This window comes from Anser anser (assembly GCF_964211835.1).
Source record: "Anser anser genome assembly, contig: HAP1_SCAFFOLD_55, whole genome shotgun sequence".
Classification (NCBI taxonomy): domain Eukaryota; kingdom Metazoa; phylum Chordata; class Aves; order Anseriformes; family Anatidae; genus Anser; species Anser anser.
The window spans coordinates 614,942-628,508 of NW_028153463.1; the positions used below are offsets into that span (position 1 = coordinate 614,942).

Consider the following 13,567-nt stretch of genomic DNA (forward strand, 5'->3'; position numbering starts at 1 on the left):
GAGTGCACTGGCACCACCGGGGATGCAGTGCAGTGAGTCCAGAGAGTGCACTGGCACCACTGGGGATGCACTGCAGAGAGTCCAGAGAGTGCACTGGCACCACTGGGGATGCACTGCAGTGAGTCCAGAGATTGCACTGGCACCACTGGGGATGCAGTGCAGTGAGTCCAGAGAGTGCACTGGCACCACTGGGGATGCACTACAGTGAGTCCAGAGAGTGCACTGGCACCACTGGGGATGCTCTGCAGTGAGTCCAGAGATTGCACTGGCACCACTGGGGATGCAGTGCAGTGAGTGCAGAGAGTGCACTAGCACCACTGGGGATGCAGTGCAGTGAATCCTGTGAGTACACTGGCACCACTGGGGATGCAGTGCAGTGAGTCCAGAGAGCTCACTGGCACCACTGGGGATGCAGTGCAGTGAGTCCAGAGAGTGCACTGGCACCAGTGGAGATGCAGTACAGTGAGTCCAGTGAATGCACTGGATCCACTGGGGATGCAGTGCAGTGAGTCCAGAGAGTGCACTGGCACCACTGGTGATGCAGTACAGTGAGTCCAGTGAGTGCACTGGTACCACTGGGCCTGCAGTGCAGTGAGTCCAGAGAGTGCACTGGCACCACTGGGGATGCAGTGCAGTGAGTCCAGAGAGTGCACTGGCACCACCGATGACGCAGTACAGTGACTCCAGAGAGTGCACTGGCACCACTGGGGATGTAGTGCAGTGACTCGAGAGAGTGCACTGGCACCACTGGGGATGCAGTGCAGTGAGTCCAGAGAGTGCACTGGCACCACTGGGGATGCAGTGCAGTGAGGCCAGAGAGTGCACTGACAGCAGTGGGGTTGCAGTGCAGTGAGTCCAGAGACTTCACTGGCACCACTGGGGATGCAGTGCAGTGAGTCCAGAGAGTGCCCTGGCACCACTGGGGATGCAGTGCAGTGAGTCCAGAGAGTGCACTGGCACCACTGGGGATGCAGTGCAGTGAGTCCAGAGAGTGCATTGGCACCACTGGGGATGCAGTGCAGTGAGTCCAGAGAGTGCACTGGCACCACTGGGGATGCACTGCTGTGAGTCCAGAGAGTGCACTGGCACCACTGGTGATGCAGTACAGTGAGTCCAGAGAGTGCACTGGCACCACTGGGGATGCACTGCAGTGAGTCCAGAGAGTGCACTGGCACAACTGGGGATGGTCATTAGTGAGTCCAGAGATTGCACTGGCACCACTGGGGATGCACTTCTGTGAGTACAGAGAGTGCACTGACACCACTGCGGATACAGTGCAGTGAGTCCAGAGAGTGCACTGGCACCACTGGGGATGCAGTGCAGTGAGTCCAGAGAGTGCTCTGGCACCACTGGGGATGCAGTGCAGTGAGTCCAGAGAGTACACTGGCACCACTGGGGATGCACTGCAGTGAGTCCAGAGAGTGCGCTGGCACCACTGGGGATGCTGTGCAGTGAGTGCAGAGAGTGCACTGGCACCACCTGTGTTGCAGTACAGTGTGTCCAGTGAGTGCACTGGCACCACTGGGGATGCAGTGCTGTGACTCCGGAGAGCGCACTGGCACCACTGGGGATGCAGTGCAGTCAGTCCAGTGAGTGCACTGGCACCACTGGGGATGCAGTGCAGTGAGTGCAGAGAGTGCAATGGCACCACTGGTGATGCACTTCAGTGAGTCCAGAGAGTGCACTGGCACCACTGGGGATGCAGTGCAGTTAGTCCAGAGATTGCACTGGCACCACTGGGGATGCAGTGCTGTGACTCCAGAGAGCGCACTGGCACCACTGTGGATGCAGTGCAGTGAGTGCAGAGAGTGCACTGGCACCACTGGGGATGCACTTCAGTGAGTCCAGAGAGTGCACTGGCACCACTGGGGATGGAGTGCAGTGAGTCCAGAGAGTGGACTGGCACCACTGGGGATGCACTGCAGTGAGTCCAGAGAGTGCACTGGCACCACTGGTGATGCAGTGCAGTGAGTCCAGAGAGTGCACTGGCACCACTGGGGATGCAGTGCAGTGAGTCCAGAGAGTGCACTGGCACCACTGGGGATGCACTGCAGTGAGTCCAGCGAGTGCACTGGCACCACTGGTGATGCAGTGCTGTGACTCCAGAGAGCGCACTGGCACCACTGGGGATGCAGTGCAGTGAGTGCAGAGAGTGCACTGGCACCACTGGGGATGCACTTCAGTGAGTTCAGAGAGTGCACTGGCACCACTGGGGATGGGTTTCAAGCCAACTGCATTAACCGCTCATGCTTCTTTCTTATGAGACGTTAGTAAACCAATTACATAGCCTTGTCAAGACTAAATCACAGGTAAAAATCCTGTACATCTCATGTGGCCAACCACTCCCAACAAGGATTCCAAGAACCAGGAGGTTCTGTGAAAATAGGGCTAGTGCTATTAGAGGGGTGATTATTAGGGTAAGCCCTAAGCTGTCTTTAATGGAGAAGTATGGGTGGAATGGGATTTTGTCGCAGTCTGATACGATTCCTAGTGGGTTATTTGAGCCTGATTCGTGTAGGAAGGTTAGGTGGACTAGGGTGATTCCTGCAATTAGGAAGGGCAGTAGGAAGTGGATGGCGAAGAATCGGGTTAAGGTTGGATTGTCTACTGAGAATCCTCCTCAGGCTCATTCTACTAGAGTTTGCCCAATGTACGGGATGGCTGAGAATAGGTTGGTGATTACGGTGGCCCCTCAGAATGACATTTGTCCTCATGGTAGGACATACCCTACGAAGGCAGTTGCTATTAGGGTGAGTAGGAGGATTACTCCTGTGTTTCAGGTTTCTTTGTATAGGTAGGAGCCGTAGTAGAGGCCTCGTCCGATGTGTAAGTAGATGCAGATAAAGAAGAGCGAAGCACCGTTGGCGTGGAGGTTGCGGATGAGCCATCCGTACTGGACGTCTCGGCATGTGTGAGCTACTGAGGAGAAGGCGAGTGAAGTGTCTGCGGTGTAGTGTATGGCTAGTAGCAGGCCTGTTAGGATTTGTGTGGCTAAGCAGATGGCTAGAAGGGAGCCGAAGTTTCATCAGGCAGAGATGTTGGAGGGGGCGGGTAGGTCGATTAGGGAGTTGTTGATTATTTTTAGTAGGGGATGGGATTTGCGGATGTTAGGGGCCATTAGTGAGTCTGTGTGTTATTAGGATTATTACCAGGATGGAGAGGGCGAAGGATCCTAGGTAGGCCTTAATTAGCCCTGTGTGTATTGAGGTTGCGGCTTTGCTTGCGGCTACTTGTAGTTCAGCAAGGCCCTCTGGCCCTATTTTTTTGAGTCAGGAGAGGTCGATCAAGTGTAGGGCAATGTTTTGTCCCTTTTCTAGTAGGTTTTTGGAGAAGAATCGGTGTACTAGGGGGTTGAAGTACCCTAATGCAGAGGAGAAGTTTATGAGGGGGTTTGGTTTGGGGTGAGTGAGGGTGTGTGTTATGTTCGATAGTTCTAGGGCTAGGATGATTCCTAGGATTGTTATGAGGATGGCAGCGGTTTTGGTGATAAGGGGTATGGTTATTGGGGGGGTTTTGGTTGGTGTGATGAAAGAGGTAATGATTATTCCTGCTGTAATGCTGCCTAGGGCGAGTCGGGTTAGGGGGGCGGTGATTAGTGGGTTGTTTTCGTTTATTGATACTATTGGGGGGATTCGGGTTTGTCCAGCTTGGACTAGGATGGTTATGCGGATGCTGTAGGTTGCGGTGAATGCTGTGGCTATAAGGGTTAGGAGTAGGGCTCAAGTATTTAGGTATGATGTGTTTAAGCTTTCGATGATGAGGTCTTTTGAGTAGAATCCGGCTAGGAATGGGGTTCCTATCAGCGCCAGGTTTCCGATGGTTAGGCAGGAAGTAGTGACTGGGAGTATTTTCTGTAGGCCTCCTATCTTTCGGATATCTTGTTCTCCGTTTAGGTTGTGGATGATAGACCCTGAGCATAGGAATAGTATGGCTTTAAAGAAGGCATGGGTTGAGATGTGTAGGAAGGCTAGTTGTGGGAGGTTTAGTCCGATAGTGACTATTATTAGTCCTAGTTGGCTGGATGTTGAGAAAGCAATGATTTTTTTGATGTCATTTTGGGTTAGGGCGCATGTGGCAGCGAATAGGGTTGATAGAGCACCTAGGCATAGGCAGGCAGTTAGGGCTGTCTGGTTGGTGGCTAGCAGGGGGTGCATGCGGATGAGCAGGAAGATTCCGGCTACTACTATGGTACTGGAGTGCAGTAGGGCTGATACTGGGGTGGGGCCTTCTATTGCTGCGGGCAGTCATGGGTGGAGTCCAAATTGGGCGGATTTTCCTGCGGCTGCGAGGATTAATCCTATGAGGGGGAGGATTGGGGTTTGGTGGGGGTGTACGGCTTGTTGGATCTCTCAGGTGTTGAATGTTGAAGCTAGTCATGCTATGCTCAGGGTCAGTCCGACGTCTCCGATTCGGTTGTAGATTACGGCTTGTAGGGCGGCGGTGTTGGCATCTGCTCGGCCTTGTCATCAGCCGATGAGAAGGAAGGACATGATTCGTACTCCTTCCCAGCCTACGAATAGGAGGAATATGTTGTTTGCGGTTGTTAGGAGGAGTATGGCGACTAGGAATGTCAGTAGGTAGGTGAAAAATTTTGTTACGTATGGCTCTGAGGCCATGTATCATATGGCGAATTGTAGGATTGATCATGTTACAAATAGGGCGATTGGAAGAAATGTTATTGAGTATTGGTCTATTTTTAGGCTCAGGGGGATTTTAAAGTTTATAATGAATTTTCACTCCCAGTGGCAGGTGACAGATTCTATTCCCGAGTAGATGAATGCGGTTGTAGGGGCTAGGCTAATTAGGAATGCGGTTTTAACAGCGCGGGTGGTGGCTTGTGGGGTGTTTTTAAAGTTTTTAAATAGAAATGGCAGGATGATTGGGGTTAGGAGGATTGTCAGCGTGAGTAGTGTGAGGGAGTTGATTAGTAGTGTGGGGTTCACTACTTTTACTTGGATTTGCACCAAGATGGGTGGTTCCTAAGACCAGTGGATTGCTGTTATCCTTTAAAAGTAAGGGGGCTGAGGTTTTAGGCTCAGATGTAAGAGTTAGCAGCTCTTGTTGGTTAAACCCTCCCCTCGGCAGGTAAGAAGGTTTGAACTTCTATTCTTAGAATCACAGTCTAATGTTTGGTTTAAACTATACTTGCATGAGGGGATTCCGGAGATCAGTTCGGGTTTGAGGATTAGGAGGAATATTGGGATAATGTGGAGTGTTATGAGCAGGTGTTCTCGCGTGGTTGAGTTTTGCATAGATGTGATGTGGGAGGGGATTGAGCCTCGTTGGGTCATTAGTAGTATGAATAAGGTGTAGGAGGCGGTTAGTAGGGTTGCGATTCCTGTTAGGATGATCGTGAAGGCAGATCAGTTGAATAAGGTGATTATAATGGTTAGCTCTGCTATGAGGTTTGTTGTTGGGGGTAAGGCTATGTTTGTTAGATTGGCCAGCAATCATCAGGTAGCTATGAGTGGTAGGAGAGGTTGTAGGCCTCGTGTGAGTAGTAGAATTCGGCTGTGCGTACGTTCATAGTTTGTGTTGGCTAGGCAGAATAGTATGGAGGAAGTTAGTCCATGGGAAATTATTAGGATCATTGCCCCTGAGAATGATCAGTGGGTTTGGATTATTCCTGCGGCGATAACTAGGCCTATGTGGCTAACGGATGAATAAGCGATTAGTGATTTTAGGTCTGTCTGTCGTAGGCAGATTGAGCTAGTCATTAGGGCGCCTCATAGGGCCAGGGTTAGGAAGGGGTAGTGCAGGAGGTTGGACAGTGGGCCCATAAATAGAGTGACTCGTATAATTCCGTATCCTCCTAGCTTTAGTAGTAGGGCGGCGAGGAGTATTGAGCCTGCGATGGGTGCTTCTACGTGGGCTTTTGGCAGTCAGAGGTGTAGGCCGTATAGTGGGGCTTTTACTATGAATGCTATGAGCAGTGCTAGACCTGATAGTATTCCTGTCCATGAGGTGGATAGGGTTGGGTGGGTTAGTTGTAGGGTTGGCAGGTGCAGGGTGCCAATTTTCACGTATAGGTGTATGATTGTGATTAGCAGGGGTAGAGAGCTTACTGGCGTGTAGAATAGCAGGTAGATGCCAGCGCTTAGGCGTTCTGGTTGGTTCCCCCATCGGGTGATTAAGATTAGGGTGGGAATGAGGGTTGCTTCAAATGAGATGTAAAATAGTGCTAGTTCTGTGGTGGAAAAGGCTAGTAGGATGAATGGCTGGACTGCGACTAAGGTTGAGATAAAGATTCGTTTGCGTTGTAGGGGTTCTTGTTGCAGGTGGTTTTGGCTTGCTATGATTATGAGTGGGAGTAGTCAGCAGGATAGTACTAGGAGGGGGGATGAGATTTGGTCAATTCCTGTTCAGTTGGATAAAAATTTGTAGGGGTAGTAGGTTGGGATTAATCACTGTAGGCTTAGGGCAGCGATTAGGAGGCTGTATAAGGTGGTGTTAGTCCATAGAAATTTTGGTGGAGACAGCAGGGCTGTTGGAAGAAGTATGATTGTGGGTAGGATGATTTTTAGCATTGCAGGAGGTTTAGGTTGTGTAGATGGTCGGAGCCATGTGTGCGGGTGGAGGCTACTAGGATGGCCAGGCCTGTGCCCGCCTCACACGCTGAGAAGGTTAGCATGAGAATTGGTACCATGGTGAATGAGGAGACTTGGTTTTCGATGGATCATATTGATAGGCCTACGAATATCGATAATATTATGCTTTCAAGGCATAGTAGGGCGGATACTAGGTGGGTTCGGTGGAAGGCTAGCCCTAGTCCGCTGAAAATGAAGGCTGAGTAGAAGCTTAAATGTAGGGGCGACATAAAAAAGTTACAGGGTTGGCTGTAATCTGCTGGGTCGAAACCAGCTATCTTTTTGGTTAGACTAACTTTCTGTTATTCTGCTCATTCTAGGCCCCCTTGAATTCACTCGTAGGCCAGTCCGAGTGTTAGGAGAAGGAGGATCACTACAGTTCAGGTGAGGGTCATTAGGGGGGATTGGAGTTGGACGGCTCATGGCAGGGGGAGTAGGAGGGCGATTTCTAGGTCGAATAGGACGAACAGGATGGCTACTGAGGAAGAATCGGACTGAGAATGGTAATCGAGCAGATCCAAGTGGGTCGAATCCACATTCGTACGGTGAGAGTTTCTCTGAGTCGGGGTTTATTTGGGCGAGTCAGAAGTTTAATGCGGTTAGGGCGGCGCTTAGGATTGATGATAGGGCGAATATGAACATGAGTGCGTTCATTGCTCTCCTCTGGGTTTATACCAGATTCTAGAGATTGGAAGTCAATTGTAATTAATATACTAGAAGAGCAAGATCCTCATCAGTAGATGGTTATGTAGAGGAATAGTCAGATGACGTCTACGAAGTGTCAGTATCAGGCTGCTGCCTCGAATCCGAAGTGGTGGTCTGATGTAAAGTGGAACTTGATCAGTCGGAAGAGGCAGACGGTCAGGAAGGAGGATCCGATGATTACGTGGAGTCCGTGGAATCCAGTGGCAACGAAGAAGGTAGATCCGTAGACGCTATCGGCGATTGAGAATGGGGCTTCGTGGTATTCTATTGCTTGTAGGGCTGTGAAGTAGAATCCCAGGAGGATCGTTAGGGTTAGGGCGTGGATGGCGTGTTTTCGGTTTCCTTCTGTGATGCTGTGATGGGCTCACGTTACGGTAACGCCTGAGGCTAGTAGGATGGCTGTGTTTAGTAGGGGGACTTCTATCGGGTTGAGTGGTTTAATTCCTGTTGGGGGTCATTGGCCTCCTAGTTCTGGGGTTGGGGCCAGGCTCGAGTGGAAGAACGCTCAGAAGAACCCTAAGAAGAAGAATGCTTCGGATGTGATGAAAAGGATTATGCCGTATCGTAGGCCTTTTTGGACTGTGGGAGTGTGATGGCCTTGGAAGGTGCTTTCTCGTACAATGTCTCGTCATCATTGGAGTATTACTAGGAGTATTGAGATGAGGCCTAGGGTTAGTAGTATGGATGAGTTGTAGTGGAATCACATGATTAATCCTGAGGTTGTGAGTAGGGCGGCGGCTGCCCCGAAGATTGGTCAAGGGCTTGGGTCAACTATGTGGTATGAGTGTGCTTGGTGTGCCATTAGATGTTCTCTTGTAAGTATAGGCTTAGAAGGAGCACGAAGACGTAGGCCTGGATTATGGCTACTGCTACTTCTAGGATGGTTAGGAGTAGTAGGATGATTATTGTTAGGATGGATACTGCAGGAAGGGTGGGTATTAATGCAATGGAGGCTGTAGAGATGAGTTGGATGAGTAAGTGTCCTGCTGTAAGGTTGGCTGTAAGGCGGACTCCGAGGGCTAGGGGGCGGATTAGTAGGCTGGTTGTTTCGATCAGGATTAGTGCGGGGATTAGGGGTGTAGGGGTACCTTCGGGTAATAGGTGGGCTAAAGAGGCTGATGGTTGGTTTCGTAGGCCTGTTAGTAGTGTGGCGAGCCATAGTGGGAAGGCTAGGGCTATGTTCATAGATAGTTGGGTGGTTGGGGTGAATGTATATGGAAGGAGGCCTAGAAGGTTGATTGTAAGAAGTATGATTATTAGGGATGTAAATATTATGGCTCATTTGTGGCCATTTTTGTTGAGTGGGACTATTAGTTGTTTTGTGATTAGGTGAAGGAGTCATGTTTGGATAGTAGAAAGGCGGTTGTTGATTCATCGGTTGTTTGGGGACGGGAATAGTAGGGCTGGGAAGAGTAGGGATAGTAGGATTAAGGGGATGCCGAATAGATTGGGGCTGGAAAATTGGTCAAAGAAGCTTAGGTTCATGGTCAGGATCATGGTGTGGGTTTGGTAGTGAGGGAGGTCTTATTTGATGGGGGGTTGGTTGTGGTGAAGGCTAGTAGTTTTGGTTGGATGAGGAGTGCTAGGGTTAATCAGGTTATAATTATGATTGAAAATCATGGTGCGGGGTTAAGCTGTGGCATATCATTAAGGAGGGGGAAGTCCCTCTTTGGCTAGCTTAAAAGGCTAGTGCTGTTGCATAGCTTCTTAATGATTAGGATGATGATAGAAGGGACGATCAGGCCTCGAAATGTGGGAGTGGGGTTGATTCTACTACAATGGGTATGTAGCTGTGATTAGCCCCGCAAATTTCTGAGCATTGTCCGTAAAAAATCCCAGGCCGGGTGGTAATGAATGAAGTTTGGTTTAGTCGGCCTGGGATTGCGTCTGTTTTAACTCCGAGCGTTGGGACTGCTCAGGAGTGGAGTACGTCTCCTGCAGTAATGATCACGCGGATGGGGGATTCTATTGGGATAACTACGCGGTGGTCAACTTCTAGCAGTCGGAAGTGGCCGTTGGGTAGGTGTGGGGTGGGCACTATGTAGGAGTCGAATGATAGGTCTTTGAAGTCTGTGTATTCGTAGCTTCAGTATCATTGGTGGCCGATGGCTTTTAGGGTGAGGTCTGGTTCATCGATTTTGTCCATTATGTAGAGGATTTGTAGGGATGGGAGGGCGAGGAGTACCAGGACGATAGCAGGTAGGATTGTCCAGATCAGCTCTACTTCTTGGGCGTCTACAGCATTGGACGAGAGTTTTTCTGTTAGTATGTGGGCTAAAAGGTAGAGAACTAGGCTGCAGATAGCTAGGGCAACGATTAGGGCGTGGTCGTGGAATTCAACGAGTTCTTCTATGATGGGTGATGAGGCGTCTTGGAATCCTAGTTGGGAGTGGTTGGCCACATGAGATGTACAGGATTTTTACCTGTGATTTAGTCTTGACAAGGCTATGTAATTGGTTTACTAACGTCTCATAAGAAAGAAGCATGAGCGGTTAATGCAGTTGGCTTGAAACCAGCATGTGAGGGTTCGATTCCTTCCTTTCTTGTACTTGGACGAAGGCCGGTTCCTCGAAAGTATGGTATGGGGGAGGGCAGCCGTGGATTCATTCAACGTTTGTGGTAGTTAGTTCTGGTTGTAGGACTTTTCGTTTGGCCGGAAAGGCTTCTCAGATGATGAATATTAGTATGATTACGGCTACTATTGAGATTAGGGAGCCGATGGAGGAAATGGTGTTTCATAGTGTGTAGGCGTCGGGATAGTCCGAGTATCGTCGGGGTATTCCTGCTAGGCCTAGGAAGTGCTGGGGGAAGAACGTTAGGTTTACTCCTGTAAATATTACCCCGAAGTGGGCTTTTGCTCATGTTTGGTGTAGGGTAAACCCAGTGAGTAGTGGGAATCAGTGAGTAAATCCTGCTAGAGGCCATCCTAGTATAGGTAGAAGGTAAGTAAGGCCAATTTGGGGCTGTAAACTAGGATGATGGCGATTCAGCCTAAGTGGGAGATGGACGAGAAGGCTAGGATTTTGCGTGTTTGTGTTTGGTTCAGTCCTATTCAGCCTCCTAGTGCTGTTGAGGCTAGGGCCATGGCGGTGAGTAGAGCTGGGTCGAGGGATTTGGATGTTAGTAGGAGCAGGGTTAGTGGGGGGAATTTTATGAGGGTCGAGAGTAGCAGGGCTGTTATTAGTGGCGATCCTTGTAGTACTTCTGGGAATCAGAAGTGAAATGGCACTAGGCCCAGTTTAATAGCGATTGCTGCTGTCAGTAGTAGACAGGAGGTTGGGTGGTTTATTTGTGTGATGTCTCATTGGCCAGTGACTCAGGCATTAGTTATGCTAGAGAATAGGACCAGGGCGGAAGCAGCTGCTTGGGTTAGGAAGTATTTCGTTGCGGCTTCTACTGCTCATGGGTGGTGGGATTTGGCAATTAGGGGAATGATGGCTAGTGTGTTGATCTCCAGTCCTGTCCAGGCCAGAACTCAGTGGTTGCTGGAAATTGTGATTGTGGTGCCCAAGATGAGGCTGAAGGTTATGATTGGGGTCGCGTAAGGGTTCATTAGTAGAGGAGGGGGTTAAACCATCATTTTCGGGGTATGGGCCCGATAGCTTGATTAGCTGACTCTACTAGAAAATAATATAAGGGAAGTATGGAGAATTTTGATTTCTCTTGTGTGGGTTCAATTCCTACTTTTCTAAGGTCAACAGGAAATGAGAGGGCTGTTATACCTCTATGTTCACTTTATCATAGTGACCCTTTGTAGTTCAGGCACATTTCCTTATGTAAGGAGGTAGGCCTGCATAGCAGATAGGTATGCTGATGTGTCAGAGGCACAGAGCTAGTGTGAGGGGTAGGAAGTTTTTTCATAGTAGGTGCATTAGTTGGTCATATCGGAATCGTGGGTATGAAGCTCGGACCCATAAGAAACCAGAAGATAGTAGGAGGACTTTTGTGGCTAGGATGACGGGGAATAGTTCTGTGGGTGGCCCTAGGGCGCTTGGGTTTAGGAATATGATGGCTGTAAGTGTATTTATTAGCATAATGTTCGCATATTCAGCTAGGAAGAATAAGGCGAAGGGTCCTGCGGCGTATTCAACGTTAAACCCTGAGACTAGCTCAGATTCACCCTCTGTGAGGTCAAAAGGAGCTCGGTTTGTCTCTGCTAGGGTGGATACGTATCATATTATTGCTAGGGGTCATGAGGAGAAAATGAAGTATAGAGGCTCCTGTGCGACGGCAAAGGAGCTGAGTGTGTAGCTTCCGCTTAGTATGATTATTGATAGCAGGATTATGGCCAGTGTCACTTCGTATGAAATGGTCTGTGCTACTGCCCGTAGGGCTCCGATTAGTGCGTATTTTGAGTTCGAGGCTCAGCCTGATCATAGGACTGAGTAGACGGCTAGGCTTGACATGGCTATTAGGAAGAGAACTCCGAGGTTTAGATCTGCTAGGGGAAATGGGAGTGGTAGTGGTGCTCAAGTGGTGAGGGCTAGGACAAGGGCTAGTATTGGTATCAGAATGAATAGAAGTGGGGAAGAGGTAGAGGGTCGGATGGGCTCTTTGGTAAATAGTTTCAGTCCGTCCGCAAATGGTTGAAGTAGGCCAAAAGGCCCGACAACGTTAGGGCCTTTGCGGGATTGTATGTAGCTTAGGATTTTCCGTTCTACTAGGGTTAGGAAGGCTACGGCAATCAGGATTGGGATGATGTATAGGAGGGATATAACGAGGCAGCTTAGTGTTGTTATTTGAATCATGGGTGAAGCTAGGGAGAGGATTTGAACCTCTGGGGAAAGGGCTTAAGCCTTCTGCACTTGCCGGGCTCTGCCACTCTAGCTGGTCCTTTTCTAGGATTGAAAGTGGTGGGGGAAGGCCCTCTTCACGGTTTAGTTGGTTTCACTGCTTAGAGGGGGGGGGCGTGCTTGTGGTATTGGCCCCACTTTCCCGGTCCTTTCGTACTGGGGAGAGTGTGTCATAGATAGAAACCGACCTGGATTGCTCCGGTCTGAACTCAGATCACGTAGGACTGTTAATCGTTGAACAAACGAACCCTTAATAGCGGCTGCACCATTAGGATGTCCTGATCCAACATCGAGGTCGTAAACCCCCCTGTCGATATGGGCTCTTGAGGGGGATTGCGCTGTTATCCCTGGGGTAGCTTGGTCCATTAATCAATTATATTGGGTCTGGTCACTGTTAGCACTTTGAGGGGTAGCTCTAGGTAAAGAGGTATGGTCTTGTTTTTGGAGGATTTGTTCTCCTCCAAGGTCGCCCCAACCGAAAAATATCGACCAGGCTCTGCGATGGTAGTGGCCCCAGTGGGGTTGATTGAGGATTCGCGGTGGTCGTTGATTTTTAAGTTCCACAGGGTCTTCTCGTCTTATGTTCACATCCCCGCTTTTGCACGGGGAGATCAATTTCACTGATTATCTGTGAGAGACAGTTAAGACCTCGTTTAGCCATTCATACAAGTCTCGATTTATGGGACAATTGATTGCGCTACCTTTGCACGGTTAGGATACCGCGGCCGTTAAACCTAAGTCACCGGGCAGGCATCACCTTCAATACTTGTTTAATTTGCTGAAGGCTATGTTTTTGGTAAACAGTCGGGCCTTATTAATTTGCCGAGTTCCTTTCACAGATTTTAATCGCTCTTATAGGCGCTCCTGAGTCGGGTTAACAGGGTTAGTTAATACGTGGTCTTGTAGGGGTTTTTGTATCTGTCTAGGTCTGTTAATAATGTTTCTATGTAAGCTTGCGCCGTTAGAGGGGTGTGGCCCTGAGTTACTTATTTTAGCATTAATTCTCCTATATTCATAGGTTGACCTGTTTGTGATAAGGGAATCATCTTATTTTGGTATTTTTAGGTGGTGGAGCTTTGACGCACTCTTTTTTGATGGCTGCTTTAGGGCCCACGGTAGGATCAGTAGTAAGAATTATCCGCTAGTCGAGGTTGTGTCCTTTTTTAATGGAGCTGTCCCTCCATTAAATAGCTCTTAATCATCTCATTAGGGTTCAGGATGTCCGGTAGGGAGGATTAAGGGGGAACTTAGATTCGTTTCACAGGTAACCAGCTATCACCCAGCTCGGTTGGCTTTTCACCTCTACTGACAAGTCATCCCACTCTTTTGCAACAGAGACGGGTTCGCTCTCTTTAACTGCTTGAAAGTAGCTCGCTTGGGTTTCGGGGGGGCAAACTTTAGTTCACTTTGCTTGGTTGTTCTCGCTAAACCATGATGCAAAAGGTACAAGGGTTGATCTTTGCTGTCTGTCGCTTTGATTGT

At 49.3% G+C, this 13,567-nt stretch overlaps 1 long non-coding RNA gene across 1 annotated transcript in view; it reads right to left on the reverse strand.

Annotated features, from left to right (window-relative positions):
• Positions 1 to 13,567, reverse strand: part of LOC310892116 — a 266,364-nt gene that overhangs the window by 188,817 nt on the left and 63,980 nt on the right. The gene's annotated exons all lie outside the window — the stretch shown is intronic.